Consider the following 15,740-nt stretch of genomic DNA (forward strand, 5'->3'; position numbering starts at 1 on the left):
CCAACACATGCACCTTGACTGTGATGGAGCAGCCAAGACCCGGAATACAGAAATCACAATTCTTGGGCAAGGGAGGTCTCTGAACAACAGGGAAGGAGGGGAGGGTACAGCAAGGGTGCAGCAAGGGTGCTGCACACCACCCTCTTCCCCTATATAGGACTATGAGTGCAAGTAAGGTAGTGTGATCTTTTTGTTTATAGTGGTCTTCAACTAATCCATTTCATGGCATAAAGTCATCCACAGACCGCACTGATGACAGGCACTGAATCCGTGGCAGTCCCTGCCCCCTGTCCCCTGCTCCCTCTGAAACCCACTTTCCATCCCTACAGTCCTTTGGAAAACCACCCTTCCCTCTGCCCTATCCACCCACACACTCCTTGGATACCATCTGACCTTGATTTCATGCCATAGTTTCTCACTGTTGCAACGCATGGGGGACAGGGGGAAAGGCACCTGGTAATTGCTGGATTCATGCTGTATTGATTCTAGAAGGTAGAGTTTCTGTTTTTGTGTGTCACCCTTCACTTCTGCCCCGGAAGAATCAAGATGTCTGGTAGGAATGTCCTACGCAGTTACCCCAGTGTATTCCAGAGAGAAAGGGGAAGAAGGGCCTGGACAAGGTCACCCGGCAATACATGCATACCATATGTGTAATCCTCCAACAGGGCTAACACAGCTCAGGGGCAGGAGGGGCTTTCCCAGAACAGTGGTCTTTGTCTTAGATGGGAGGAGAGGGAGAGCTCTCCAGACACAAGGGGTCAGAACCTTCTAGCAGGAAGTGGGGGCAGGCAGATCTTCACAATTCACAGACAAGGCATTCTCCCTCCATCATTCCCTGACGATAATGTCACTGCTTCAGGAACCAGCAGTGGGGCATCTTTCCCGCCTTGCCCTGACTCCATGTTCCTATCCGTGAAATCCAGATGATGTGGATAACATCATTCAGAATCGCATCCAGGACAGGGCTGTACTCCACACAAGGTCACGACTGTAAGACATTCAGCAAGAGGTGGAAGAACCCCGAACCTGGCCAAGATGACCATGTGCTAGCTGTGACCTTAGAGAGGTCATTTTCCCAGTGTGAATAGGACTGGTGTGTGACACTCATTCTCATCTTCTTCATTACCATCATCATCATCACTACCATCCCCATTGTCATCATCATCCCAGATCTGGGAAGATTGTCCCAAAGAGTTTATAAATCTGCCAAGAAAGGTCCTCAGCACAGTGCTTGGCCTAGAGCATAAGTAGATTCTAGCTTGATAATTGAGGACAATTTCTTGCCAATTACATGTAGAAAATATGGTTTTATTCCTTTATGTCCTATTTTCCTTGTCATTTAGAGTTATAATATCATGGGTGCCCTCTTTCAGAGAGAGGGAGAAGTCTGACTACTACAAAGGATGAGATGTGGACCCCCCTCCAGTCTGGGTGTTCCCCAAGACTGCGCCTGTTGGGTTTGGACGCTACATTAAGGGAAGATAAGACCTGAGGGTGCAAATCTGACAGGAATCAATCAGATAAAATAATAAGTTGAGCAGTTATCCCAGCAAAATGGGCCCACAGTTCTGGGTATTAATGAAGTAATTACATTAAACAAATATGCTTAATCGATCAATGTTGATCCATACTGAGAGCTGGAGGAATCATGGTGATCTTGTGTTGTAATCATGGTCAAAGGAAGTTTGACTGTCTTATCTGGTGCAAGCAGGAGCAACCCTGGATGAAACAGAAACCCTGAGATAGCAGCAAGGGATGCTGACAGGGGCAGGGTAGGGCTCTGGCATCATCATGCTGTGAGTGCCCAGGTGCCAAAACTGGGAGGGGGAAAGGAGAATAGGCTGAAGAGGCCACCAGGGAGTGGGAAGGGAGCCAGGAACACAGATTTCAGGAGGAGGGAGGTGCCACAGCTAGCTTGTCCACCCCTTCCTTCTGTGAGTTGCTGGCAGTGGGGCAGGAAGACAGTGGGGGATGCAGAAGGGAATTAAAAGGAGTGATACAGCTGAGTACACAATGGTGACTGCCCCGCTACACAGACAGCAACACCCAAAGCCTGGCAGGACTGATTCTGAGGCGTCCCTGGGTGGCTTTCTGGCATTTCCTCCTCACAGCAAACATGCTTGGTGGACATTTTACATTCTTGTGCTTGATGGTATGAGATAAACAGATGAAATTTATCTTCCAAATAGTGAAATGTGCTATTAATATGCTTTTTCTAGCATACCTATTTGATAAAGGAAAACGCATTTTCCTGGGTGTTTTGTAGCATCCACACCAGGTTGTCTTCCAGTTCTCCTGGGTGTGGCATCTGGTGGTTCACTGTAGGAGGAGCCACTAGAGGAGCAGAGTTCGTGACACCTGCTTCTCCCCTGCGCAGGAGAACAGCACTTGCTCCTTTTTTTTACAAAGAGAGCTCTGTACCAAAGCTTTTTTTAAAAGTGTATGTAGGAGGCTGGCATTGTGACATAGCAGGGAAAGCTGCTGCCTATGATACCAGAATCCCATATGTGCACCCATTCAGGTTATGGATGCTCCACTTCCTATTCAGCTCCCTGCTTATGACCTTGGAAAGCAGCAGAGGATGGCTCAAATCCTTGAAGCCCTGCAGTCATGTGGGAGAAGCAGAAGCAGCTCCTGGCTCCTGGTTTTGGTCTGGCCCAGCCATTTGGAGGGCAAATCAGTGGATAGAAGGTCTCTCCCTCTCTGTGTCTCTCCTTCTCGCTATATAACTTTTCCTTTCAAGTAAATACAATTAATCTTTTTTCCTTAAGTATGGGCATAATTCAGTGGTTGTTGGTATTTTCATAGAATTAAACAAGCACTAACATCAATTTAAGGGCATTTTTTCACCCATAAAGGAAATCCCATGTCCTAGAGCAGTGATTTTTCTGTTCTTCCTACTATTGACTCCTCTAGCCTGGCCCCCTGACAACCACAAATCTAATTTCTTTCTCTAAAGATTTGTCTTTTCTGGACAGTTGGTATAAATAGAATCATACAGGAAGTGTTCTTTTGTGTTTGATTCCTTTCAAAGTTGCTCTTCTATCTTTTGAATGTGCTTCCTGGAGCACGATCAGGGCTGAGATGAGAACAGAGAGTCTGGGAGATGGCTCAGAGGGGACAGGATGTGGTGGGGGTGGGTGTAGGGCAGGACCCCCAGAAGGGGCCACTGGGATGCGCAGCATGGAGAGAAGGTTGAGACAGAAAGGGGATTTTGTGGGGGATTTTGTTTAGTCTAGTTCAACCAGCCATGGAGGATGTTATAGGAAGGATCTTTAGATGGCAAATTGCTGATTGAGGGGGTGAAATTTCTTCTTAGATTTTGAAAGTCAGAATGGACTTCAGAGATCAACTTCATTGCACAGAGAAGGAAACAGATTCCCAGAGTGAGGGAGGGCCCTGTCTGTTGCTAAGGGATCTAATGAGGCATTTGTTTCCCAATTACCACGGCCAAAGTCATTAATATCCACATGCCGCCTTCACTCTCTGGTACGAGGAGGACAGCAGCTCTACCCTGCTGGGCTGAAGGCAGTTCATTTCAAATGGAGCCAAGTCCTTTGACACCCTCCCCATGGAGGGGTGGAGTTTGGGCTGACCTTCCAATTTGGATGGATCTCTGACTCTGCACCTATGGAGTGGCCCAAGTGGCCAGCTCAGCAAAGGCCAAGCCGACTGGGGACAGTGAGGTTCCTACACATGGAAGTACAGGCCCATGGAAGACCCACATCCAGGTGGTCCATATCAACACCCCCATGGGGTTGAGCTGTCCTGTCTCTGCAGTCCTGGTTCCAAGAGAGGAGCTGCCTGTAGACGTTTCCTTCCCTGTGTCCTATATGCTTTGCTGACTCAGAGCATTGGCAAATTGTAGGAGAAGGTGATGGGCATCACTGTGTTTGGGGATGATCTGCTATGCACACCAGCTTAAGTCCTAGCTACTCCACTTCTGATCCAGCTCCCTAGTAATGTAACGGGGAAGATAGTAAATGGGTGGCCCAAGTGCTTTAGCTCCTGGCACCTGCATGGGAGACACAGATGGAGTTCTGTGCTCCTGGCTTCCATCTGACCCAGCCCCAACCATTAACACTTCATATGGAAATTTCTCATTCTCTCTCTCTCTCTCTCTCTCTTTCTCTCTCTCTCTCTCTCTCTTTCATTCTCTTCTTGCTCCGCTATCACTCTATCTTTCAAATACGTAAAATCTTAAAAAAAAAAAAGAACTACACACAAATGCAGGAGAGTATTAATGAGTAAAGTGAAACTCAACATTCTCCAGTAAGCATGGAAAGAGAAGCATGAAATGTTGCTTTTTGATGAGAAGTAGCTTTTAGCTGGTGTTTTTAGTGGAACTGTGTCCTCCCAAATGTGTATGTTACACCCTGAGCTGCAAGTCCCTCAGGATGTGCTGTGGGAGGGTACTTCAGAGAGCTCAATAGAAGCTGGCATCATCAAGGAAACGTGTTGTCCATGAACGTTTGCAAGACTGTTCATATTTGGAGATTGAGTCTTTAAAGAGCGATTTCAGTTAAAACTGAGGGCATAAGGAGACCACAGGAAATTGGACTGCGCTTATAGGCCAAGAACTCTGAGGTCATCCTCTCCCTTTCAGATCTCCCACATGGGATAGAAGATGCCCAGATCCTTCCTCACAGGATCTAATGTCATCGGAACAACGGCCAGGAACCCTGAGCAATCCTCAGAAACAGAAGAACAGTAAACTCCCTTCGGGACTAGGGAGAGGAGCTTTCTCTGGTCCTTACTTAGTTCCAACGTTAGATCCCCACCCTCTCTTGCAATGACCATCAGGGTCGCTCCAGAGGTTCCCCACCCCCCGCAAAAAAAACAGATCAGATAGAGAACAACAAGGAAAGCTTAGAACAGACAGCAGACAGGAAACACTCAGCTTGGACTCCCATATACCTAACTAGGTAGGACACAAAGATCAGTTACTCCTCACTAAGGTATTGAAGATTTCTCTGCACATCCCTCCTAAAACTGTTCTGTTCCTCAACTTTTGACATATGCCTTGTTAGAGTATAAGCCTATTTGGACTATCCTAAATTCTGCCAAGTTTGGTAAAAATTATGCTTCAATACTATAAACTGCTAAATACTAAAATGAAAATAGACACAAGACAGCTGAATAGTACCCTATAGCCATTTTAAGGTGCATAGCAGCTGGTTGTGTATAAAATAAAATTGAAATGTCAATGAAGTAATCACAGGATGTGGTTAAGAACTTGCATTTTCTATCATATTGATTACTCAATACCATGTCAATTAACTCCATAATGTTGTGAATTGTTGTTGATGCTGTGTTGTGAGCTTTCATTGGAGGGGATGATATTCTGCCAGCTCTATTTTCAGACCAGGGATGGTCTCCCAATGAAACTGTTGAATTTATCTGGACAATAAGATGCTGGACTCTATGCATGGTACCTGCTGGCAATGAAAGAATCATGACTGGATTTGAACTGTAATACTACAATAATGTGGAGGAATCCACCATGGAGGGAGGGTATGGGGAGGGGGTGGGGGAATCCCAGAGCCTATGAAACTGTGTCATGAAATGAAATGTAATTTTAAAAAATTTAGCCATAAGCAAACAAAAGAAATGCAAATGAATGCTAAGCTCTGCTTTATAATATGAATGGGATAAAGAGAACTGATGTCAACTTACTTTTTAATGTATCAGAAAATAACAGGGATTTGTGGGCAGATAAGGGATGAAATAAAGCAACAATAATGATGGTGAAGTCATGGGCTTCTATTGTACAACTCTAATTGTGTATTTGAAGTTTTCAAAAACAGAATGTCAAAAAAAAATGTTTGCTTACAATAAAAAAAATAAAAACTGAGGGCATGGGGATAGGCGGTAAGCCACAGATATGTGATCTTTAAGAACAGAACAGAAACACACAGAGACTAGGTGAGGACCCAGGCAGCAGACAGTGTTGGCAAGCTAAGGAAAGAGACCTCAGCAGAAACCCATCCTGTCAGCACCTTGATCCTGGTCTCGGTCTCCTGCAGGCTGGGGCACTAACTCATCACAGCCCAAGGGCTCTGTTAGCAGCTGGTGTTACAGACTTGTTTTTATCGCTTGCATTGAAATGGAGCTAGTAATTGGTAACCTCTGGGCCTCAGGGACAACTGGGCGCTGAGTGTTTTTCCTAAACTAACTATTATTACTATGATTTGCTCAAGCAGCCCAGAAACCACAGGGGTTAAATTGAGAAGTCTGAAAAATGAAATGAAGAAGGCTACTTGCTATCACAAATGCTTTAATATTTCTTCTTGTGAAGATCCCCAGAGCATATGTGTGAAATTTTATCTCTATTTCGGGTGCTGTTGCTTTCAGAGGATCAGCTGCTCTGTTTTAGCTGGAGGGTGTGGGGGAAGGGAAACTCATCCAGCCCTAGCTCTAGCTTACCTCCTCCCTCTAATTACCTTTACCCAAAGCTGCACACATAATGAACAAAGTCAGTCTTGTTAGAAAAAAAGCGCGCACGTGTGTGTATATATATATATATATATATATATACACACATATATATACAATATACACATATATAATATATACATGTATATAAAATATATAATGTAAATATTGGGTATATATTTCCAATGATAGATTTCCTTTTCCCAGGGGAAAATAGAAATTTTCAACAGACTTTTACCTTTCTATTCAATCTTGGTGAACCTCTCCAAAGTAGCCAGGTCCCTACCAGGCACCAATACAAAGGAGAATAGAGACAAACAGTTGTGGAGACAAGGAAGGTTGATGTACTAACAAAGATTAATGCATCTTAAAGTCACCTACCTATCCAAATGGTCTCTACTGGTGATGACACTGCCTCCTGAAGTAAGCCCCACCCCTCAAAAATCCCTCTAACAAGCAAAGGTAGAGGACTTCTGGAGAGGGAGACGCAGGTGGGCCTCCAGGGAGGGATTACAGCCCAGGGCTTTCTTTGATCCATGTTCTAGGGGCGTTGCTTCGCTCTAGAGCTTGGAAAACATAGTTTTCCTTCCCAGGAGTTCCTGTGAGTGTTTGTGATCCCCCAACTACTAGGAGCAGGTGGAAGGAGGACTGTGTCCTCAGTGTGAATGAATAACCCAGTGGTTGGGATACTCTACAGAAGAAACCCTGGCCCAGAATATTAAGATTTATCCTCTAAGAGAATTTTGGGTAAAACTAGATGTATTTTTCAGTCTGAGTTGGATTGCTTAGCACGAGTTTGCTTTGTATATTTGTTGTGTGTGTGTTTTTTTTTCCTGTAGTTTGGTGCTTCAGTGAGAGGACACTTTGTACATGATATCCCCACTGCCTGAGCTCACCTGCTCATTTCCTGCCTCCTTTCAGGAGCTTCTGCATGCTCCTCTTCTCCCCTGTGCTGCATCCCCTGTGCCATGGTCCTATATAGATGTAGGGAGAAGCAGTTCTAAGGACAGAATCGGTTAGGTTTAGAGGAATAATGAAAAACAACAACAAACAAACAAAGCTGGAATTTGGTAATAAAGCCCCAAATGAGCTCGTTTTCACTCAAATGCTTTCTAATAGCTACTTTAATTTGATAATGAATTCTTACTTAATGAAGTAAGAATGCTTCGTAAGTTCTTTCTGAGCCTCAATTTCCTCATTCATAAAATAGGAAGAGAGCATCAATCTTGGATTAGCCTTGTGGTGAGAATTAAAGAACTATAAACTATCACTCATAATGCAAAAAAATGACAATTCTTATATAATTACCTCACTCATATTTGATCTTGAAGAAAAACCTAGGATGATAAAAGGGTGATCAAGTTTATATTCTGAATTAACTAATTGATTAATCTTTTTCGGGGGTCCATCTTATAAAAAAATTTACTTGGTCTATGTTATGATGTTATGGCACAACTAGTTTCCTGTTGACTTGCAAGGATAAAGTAAAATATTGTGAAGGAGAAGCCTGCAGCTGTGGAGGGCTGTGCACATCAAGGCAGAGTTCTAGTGGTGACTCAGTATATTGACCTCCAGGAATTGAGGTAGAAACCACTCCAACTGCAGCATGACGTGAGCCAGGTGTGGGCAGAAGTAAGGCTCACAATGGGTATGGACTCCTTTGGCTGTGAATACGGAGAAAGCAAGTCCTCCATTATTGAATGTCAAGGGTTTAGGACCTGTGCTTGATGGCCTGGGTTTCTGAGAGTGGCTCATCCGTGATCTCACATGTTTTTTGAGTTCTCCTTTGGGCCTGATGGCAACTGGAAGGTCTTAATATGGCTGGAGACTGACCTTGCCATGCAGAACTGACCTTAGTGCTATCTGCTAGATCATGGAGCAGATAGCAGAACTTGTAAGCCTGCTGGAGGGGTGGGCAGGGGCTTGCAACTCAAACAGAAGGTCCAGACCTACAGATTCAAGAGGCCAAGTACAAATACAGAGGTAGGGATGAGTATGAAATAGTTGCCTTGTCATTCCAAGCAAAAACAAAATTACCCCACTAAAAAGCAAAAAACACACCAACACCACCATCAACTACAAAAGATGCAAGGAAAATGTGACTCAAGACTTGAAAAAGAGTTTTTGCCTTCCTGTAGAAGCAGAGATGATGGAATTCAATCCCAGGAGAATAAAAGACATGTGAATACCACCAGGAATGACAATTGCAAAGTTGCAGTAAGACTGAGTTCATTGCTTAAGTTGGTCCTGCTGGCATGACAAGTGTGGTGAATGCCAAAAAGTGATGTGATTACAAAGCATCTCTCTTGAACCAGTGGGAGAACAAGAAAAGAGTGGATGTAGGCATTCCATGGTGCCATGAGAAGGCAGTCTAAAGGGTTCGGAGCCAAAGCTAGGGGTAGCTTTGAGGAAACTTACTGTACTGTGGATATTTTTTATGTTGACTTCATTATTATTTCTGTAAAGTCAGATTAGCAGATGAGGAAACATCTACCACAGAGAAGATAGTTTCTGACTCACAGATCACAAAAAACAGAGAGCCAAGCATACCATGCAGTGTCAGAAGGGGAAGTATAAGGTGGACCAGGAGCAGGGAAGTGGGGTGGATGATAGGCCAGGACTTTCATTGTGGTTTCCAGAGAAAGGAAGACTGAGCCAGGGGAAGTAAGTTCAGGATTGGCTAGTTTGAACCATTCTAGGCCTCTGGGGCTCTAGGGGTCGCACCTAGCTGCCTGTACCTGGCTCTAGGATGATGAAGGCAGGGGGTCATGGCCTGGAGGGTGAGGGTTCCATAGTGGAGATGGTAGGTGTGGGCCCTGCATTGGGTAGCTTGTGGATGATTTGTTCTCACACTGAGCCCTTTACCAGCTCTAGGAACCGGTTAACTTGGGAGAGTGGAGCACACCCCCTGCACAGTCAACAAGTCCCCAAGTGTCAAAGCTTCAGAATACAGAACATGAAAAGACTTGGTTGCTGCAGTGGGCATGCAGGGTTTTTCCACATGGGATACAGGGAATCTTGGAGCAAGTTAGACCAGAGAATCATGGCTCAGCAGTTGTCTCAGGTCCAAGCCTGTGAGCAGTGGCCAGTCCAGCTGCCTGCCTCTTGGAGGGAACTGCTGTCAAGGGCAGACTGTGGGAGTAGGACACTTTCAGAAGCCAGTGTAAAACAGAAACACATTGTTTTCAGCTACAGGTTATGTTTCCAAAGACATATGTTGTGTAGGTTGCATCATTTTGCTTGAGAGTTCATCAGAGAATGCAGCCGTTTTTAGAATTTTTGAAGCTAGATTCGGAATATAACTTGTGGAATTTTATTGCTGCAAGAACTGTACACATGACATTATCCAACCGTATCTCTTTTTCCTCACTGAAGCTAAGACTCAGAGAGAGCATCTCTGATGCACTGCAAAATTAAATCAATAGATATTACAACTAATTGTGATGTTTATCCCGTTCCTGGGCTCGCTAAATCTGACCAGTCTTTGGGGTGAAAAGATGTAGGCAGACTCAGGAGATGATGCTTTACTCATCATTTAATATACAGAAGCCTGGAAGAGTCATGTTACAGAAAATCTAGTTATACATTGTGGCCTGTAGAAAAATACATCCAAAATATATCAAGTGCATGTCTTAAGCTCACTTTTGGGAGTAGACTGATCCTTTCATTTTATCACAAGATGTATATTTTCACTCACTACTTTTATAATCTGAAAAAAACCCTGTAACCCTATTTTCGTCTATAGAATGCAAACACACACCAGCATCAGATTTTCCTTATGCCATCACAGCACCTCAAGTGTATCCTGCGCCCAGTCTGGATTCCGTTTTTTTTTTTCTCGCTTCTGAGCATGACAAAGAATAAACAGCTAGGAGAAGGATGCTGCCCACCCCCACACCCCTTTATGCTGCTGGCTGCCCCTCTCACTACCAATTTCCTTACATGATTGACATGCCTGAACACTGGTGACCTTGGGAGGGCAGGTAAACCTAGACTAGAAAACCAGATGCAGGCACAACAAAGTCAGGGGGATTTAGAAACACACAACTCCGAGCCACAACATCAGCCTTACTGTGCACCCAATAGAAGCGCAATGCAGTAGAGACTGGGGACAGGGAGACAGGCTGGCGGAATTCAGATGCTGACCATACAGTGTAAGGGTTGGAGTACAGCTACTTCCACATCTGTGAAAATGAGACTGACTTCATAGAGTTGCTGCAAATTACATATAACATGTATGTGGATGTATAGCACAGTGCCCAGGGTGCAGTAAATAGCTCTTAAAAGTGATCTGTCTTTGATCGAGTCAAGAAAATTGGAAAAATAAAATGTGTGTGTGTGTATGAGAGAGAGAGAGAGAGAGTGTGTGTGAGTGTGTGTGATACCTAAAATGTATACCACAACCACCCATTCTGTATATTGAAGTTCTATCCCCAGGATCTCAGAATGTGACTGTGTTTCAAGAATGTTTACAGCAGTAATTACACATCAGCAGACTCATTAGGACAGGGGGACTAATATTCTCAATCAAAGAAAACCTGGGTATGAGAGCAAAGGCTATATCAAGACACAGGGGAGGATGGCCTTTGGCCAGCCAAGGGGGTGACGTCAGGAGAACCTGACTCTGCCAACATGTTGGCCTCAGTTTTCCAGCTTCCACACCTGTGAAAGGACACATCCTGCTACTTAAGACCCTCAGCCTGTGGGTTTTCATTTTGGTGTGACAGCCCAAGCAGTACGTGTATCCGTGTGTGTGTGGCAAGTCACAGATATTCAGAGAGCCTGTGGAGCTGAAATGCTCTATGTAATGGGCAACGTAGATAGGACTGCACAACCCATAGTTCTAAGCCCTTCCCTCCCACCTTGGTTTGGAGTTCTTACCACAGTCACCTGCCCTGTGCTGACTTCCAGCTGCCTGGATCAAGCTGGCTGAGCTGTACTAAACTGAGTGATAGCTCTGAACAGATGCAAAGCCAGACAGCCTCCCAGAGGAATGGGTGGGGGAGGGAGGAAGGAGAAGTGAACCATTCTGCAATGGTAAGAAAATCACTTCTCTTTGGAAACTCAGAGTAAGGAGGAGAGCAGAGAGTGAGCAATAAAAAAAAAATCAGCTTCAATAAAGTAAAATGTCCCTAGTGCAATGTGACTTAACTCGGAAAAGTTTGCAGTTTCCTTACCACCAAAATTCTCTTGACACATGGAGTCAACTGTGCAATCTTTACGCAGATGTTGGGTCTCTTTAACAATGGTTGTGAAGGAGAAGGGCAAGCAGGTATTCCCATTAGATGTGGGCAACATGACGAAGTCTCATCAGAAAGGAGAGAGAAGCCAGAAGCCAGGGGTAAGATAAATGTCCCACCCCAGTATATGCTGTCCTTCTCTGTATGGTGATAGGAGTCTCAGATGCTTAGGGGTGACTCTGTGGCTCTGCAGGAGGTTTTAGGTAAGGATTTGGGCCCCCGGGTTCCAGCTTCTGAGACTGTTTCATCAGCTTTTTCTTTTTAAAAGATGTATTTATTTATTTGAAGGAGGCAGAGAGAGAGGTGCATCTTCCATCTGCTGGTTCTCCACCAAATGGCCACAAAAGTCAAGATGGCTGGCAGTGGCCCAAGTGCTTGAGCCATTCTTCACTACTTTGCCAAGCACCTACACAGGGAGCTACATTGAAAGTGGAGACGCAAGGACTTGAATCAGTGCTCTGTTATGGAATGCTGGTATCACAAGTGGCATCTTAGCTTCCTGGGCCACAATGCTGGCTTCCACACCATCAGCCTTTCTAAGAATCAGGGGCACCTATTTGAAGCTAAGCCCCATCTAGGTTCAGGAAGCTTCATAGACTTTCTACTTAAGGCTTGGCTTTAGGTTGGGTCAAAACTCTTGCAAAGTTAGGAATTCCCGCACCTGAATTGATCCTTAGGCAGAGTAGCATTCTCCTGCTTGTTGCCACAAACTCAGAATAACCTATGCCTCCATATGTAACGCACAATCAAATTTTGTCATGAGTGTGTGTAGTCTTTGGAAGATCTATTAAAAATATCAGGGCCCGGTGCGGTAGCCTAGCAGCTCCAGTCCTTGACTAGCATGCTCCAGGATCCCATATGGACATTGGTTCTAATCCCAGCAGCCCCACTTACCATCCAGCTCCCTGCTGGTGGCCTGGGAAAGTAGTGGAGGACAGCCCAAAGAATTGAGACCCTGTCCTGCATGGCTTCTGATTGATTCAGCTCTGGTCGCTGCAGCTGCTTGGGGAGTGAATCAGTGGATGGAAGATCTTCCATCCTATCTCTCCTCCTCTCTGTATATCTGACTTTTAAATAAAAATAAAATAAAATCTTTGAAAAAAAAAACCAATGTTTGCAAATGGTACTCAATAAAACCACTGATATAAAATGCTGGTTAGGGCACAGAGTGATAGGAATGCTACAAAGCCCAACATCCTCTTACATCCACACAAAAACCTTCCCGCAGATCTTGACAATTTATGCCTAATTGTCAAAACTTGAAACAGCTAAGAAGTTCTTCAATGGACAGATGGATATATAGATGACACGTTTAGACAATGGAGTGTTACTTAATGCTAAAATGCAATGAGCTATCAAGACATGATACTATGTGAAATAGTCTTAAATACATAGAATCAATGAAAGATTTCAATCCAGAAAGGCTACATATGTGTGACTCCAACTATTGCACTCAGAGGAGGGTAAACCTACAGAGACAGTAAAACATCCATGACTTCTGTGGGTTAAGGGAAGGGAGGGATAGTTAGATGGAATATAAAGCTTTTACTGCACCAAACAACTTGGTTGCAATACTGAAGAATACACGGTTCTTCGAGAGTGGACATGGTTTTCCAAACCCATCAAATGGATAATACTGAGGGTGGCCCATGGCCTGAACTAAGTGCATTGGGTAATGACGACGTGTCAATGTAGGTTCACTGATTTTAACAACTGCCCCACTCTGGTGATGAGGCTATTGTTGATGGGGAGGAGGAGACTGTGTGGGAGAAAGAGAGTATGTGGGAACTGCCAGTACTCTCTAATCAATTTTATGCCAAGCCTAAAATTGTCATAAAATGTTTATTTGAAACAATAAAAATAAATGGAGGGAACATGGAAGGAAAAATAGTACAGAAAGAAATTACAGCCTGGTTGTGGTTGGTCTGGAGGATAAATGAGTCTTTATGAGCAGGAACAGCAGGAAGATAGCAGGTGCTCCCTACCCCCACAGGGGAGAGTGGCTGGTGAGGGAGAGGCAGCATTGGCAGAATGTGATCAGGAGGTCACAAAGGAAGTACATAGAGACCCTGTCTAAGGCCAGTGTGCCATCTGGCAGCCATCCTCATGGGCCACAAACAGGGAGGCTGGATAAGCTAGTCTGATTAGGTGACGGAAGGGAATGTGACTTTATTCTGAAGTCACAGACTGCTGGAGTCTGATACACAGACTCCTACTTATCAAGAGAAAACAAGCCATGAAGGGGAGAACTGGAGAAGAGATGAAGAGCAACAAAAAACCGGAAAGGAGTAAGACTTTTCAAGTGGTTTGAATGTCCACACGAAGTTGTTGGAACTTCAGCTCCATTGTGGAATATTAAGAGGTCAGGAGGCTGTTGCCCTCATGAGCAAAGTAATGCATCAACTCACGTATGAGTGGATTACTGAGTTATCTTGAGAACGAGTCTGTTATATGAAAACTTGGCTGTGTCTTTTGTATATACCTTCCTATCACCCTATCCTCACCTGCAGCCTTGGGACTCTGCCAAGGCCTTACCAACAAGAAAGCCTCATCAGACACAGCCCCTTGACCTTGGGTCTCCCCACCTCTAGAACCAGGGAGTTGATCTTCTACTCTTTTGAAATAACCCAATCTTAGTTTTTTTTTTTTTTAAATATCATCAGAGAAATAGAGAAGAGGCAAGTAGAGACGAGAGATGAATAAAAAGTGTGTAAAAGGCAGGAGAATACACTGGGGAAATCTTTAAATCAATGTACTATTCAAAATTCTGAAAATAATAATATATTTTATTAGCATGCTGATTTAATTCTCAAAGCAATGCTATAAAATACTAAGAAAATTATGACTGCATTTCATCCAGTGTAAGATGACAATAATTGAAAATGCGCATTATTTCTTTGTGTCATAAGCCAAAAATTTCCAATAAATGTGCCATTGTTCTGCTTATCACAGGAAAATATGCCTAGAATGTAGTGGCTGTAGACTTCACCATTTGAAGGTCACAGTTGTGTGAACTAACTAGTTCCTGGGTGGCTGCCCCTTGGAGTGTCTCACATGGTTGCAGACAGATGTCAGTGAGGTTGTGAGCCTCTGAAGGGGTGATGGACTGGGCCTCCTAGATGATGTGCTTGCAGGCCTGGAAGCTGTTGCAGGCCATCAGCAGGGAGCGTGGCTGGGGCTGTTGACCAAAGCACTGCATATGGCCTCCAGAGGTAACCTGAGCTTCCTTACAGCATGCAGCTGTGTTCTGAAAGAGAGTGATTTGAGAGTAAGTATTGGAGAAGTCCCAGGAGAGTGTGGGATTCTTAAGATGCAGTCACAGCAGTCCCAGAACAATACTTCTGCTACCTTCTGTTGGTGAAGCCTAGACTCAAAAGGGAGGAAACAGACTCCATGTCTTGAGGTGAGAAGTGCACACACAGAGAGGAAGGAATTGGCCACCTTTGACTACCAGAGTCACCATGCTAAACATTGGCTGGTGGGAGACCCATGTTTGTCACAGCCACCTGCCATGGTTTCAAAATATCATTCATATCTCCTAAGGTATTTGGCAAGCTTTCCTTCTTTCCACTGTATTATTTGATGTGTGAAAGTCAACACTTTAGCATGGATCTCAGTATAAAATGTAACTCCACTTCATCTACTCATGAGCATCTTCATTGCTCAGCCTCTGTAAAGCACTTGATTGTTGCTCTACAGGAAAGCTAAATGAGCATCTTCTTTTTTTTTTTTTTTTTTTTTTTTTATATATAATCCATTTTATTGTATTGTTGTTGACAATCTTTACATAGTTAACTATAGTTGAAGGAAAATCAAGAAAGAGAAGGAAAAAAGAAAAAGAAAAAAAAAAAAAAAGGTTCAGGGGGATAGGGAGGTGGGCAATGCTATTATGTCCATATTGTTTCCATCATGTATCTGAGGTAAAAGGGGGTATTGAGGGAGAAGCCCCACCCGGTTTCCCGCCCACCCCAAGTCCCATATGTGGGGCATGCTCTGAGATATGTGCTCAAGTGGAGTTAATAGTTCTCCAGTTATGAGTCACTGCCAGTTTTGCTCGATGAGGTG

The 15,740-nt window shown here is 44.2% G+C and overlaps 1 long non-coding RNA gene across 1 annotated transcript; it reads left to right on the top strand.

The window, feature by feature from the left end:
* Positions 1-370: 370 nt before the first annotated feature.
* Positions 371-1,614, top strand: LOC131481324 (uncharacterized). Its single transcript, XR_009246231.1, has 2 exons — positions 371-553; positions 1,374-1,614. It is a non-coding gene; the product is annotated as an uncharacterized LOC131481324 (long non-coding RNA).
* Positions 1,615-15,740: the final 14,126 nt, after the last annotated feature.

This window comes from Ochotona princeps, chromosome 10 (assembly GCF_030435755.1).
Source record: "Ochotona princeps isolate mOchPri1 chromosome 10, mOchPri1.hap1, whole genome shotgun sequence".
NCBI lineage: Eukaryota > Metazoa > Chordata > Mammalia > Lagomorpha > Ochotonidae > Ochotona > Ochotona princeps.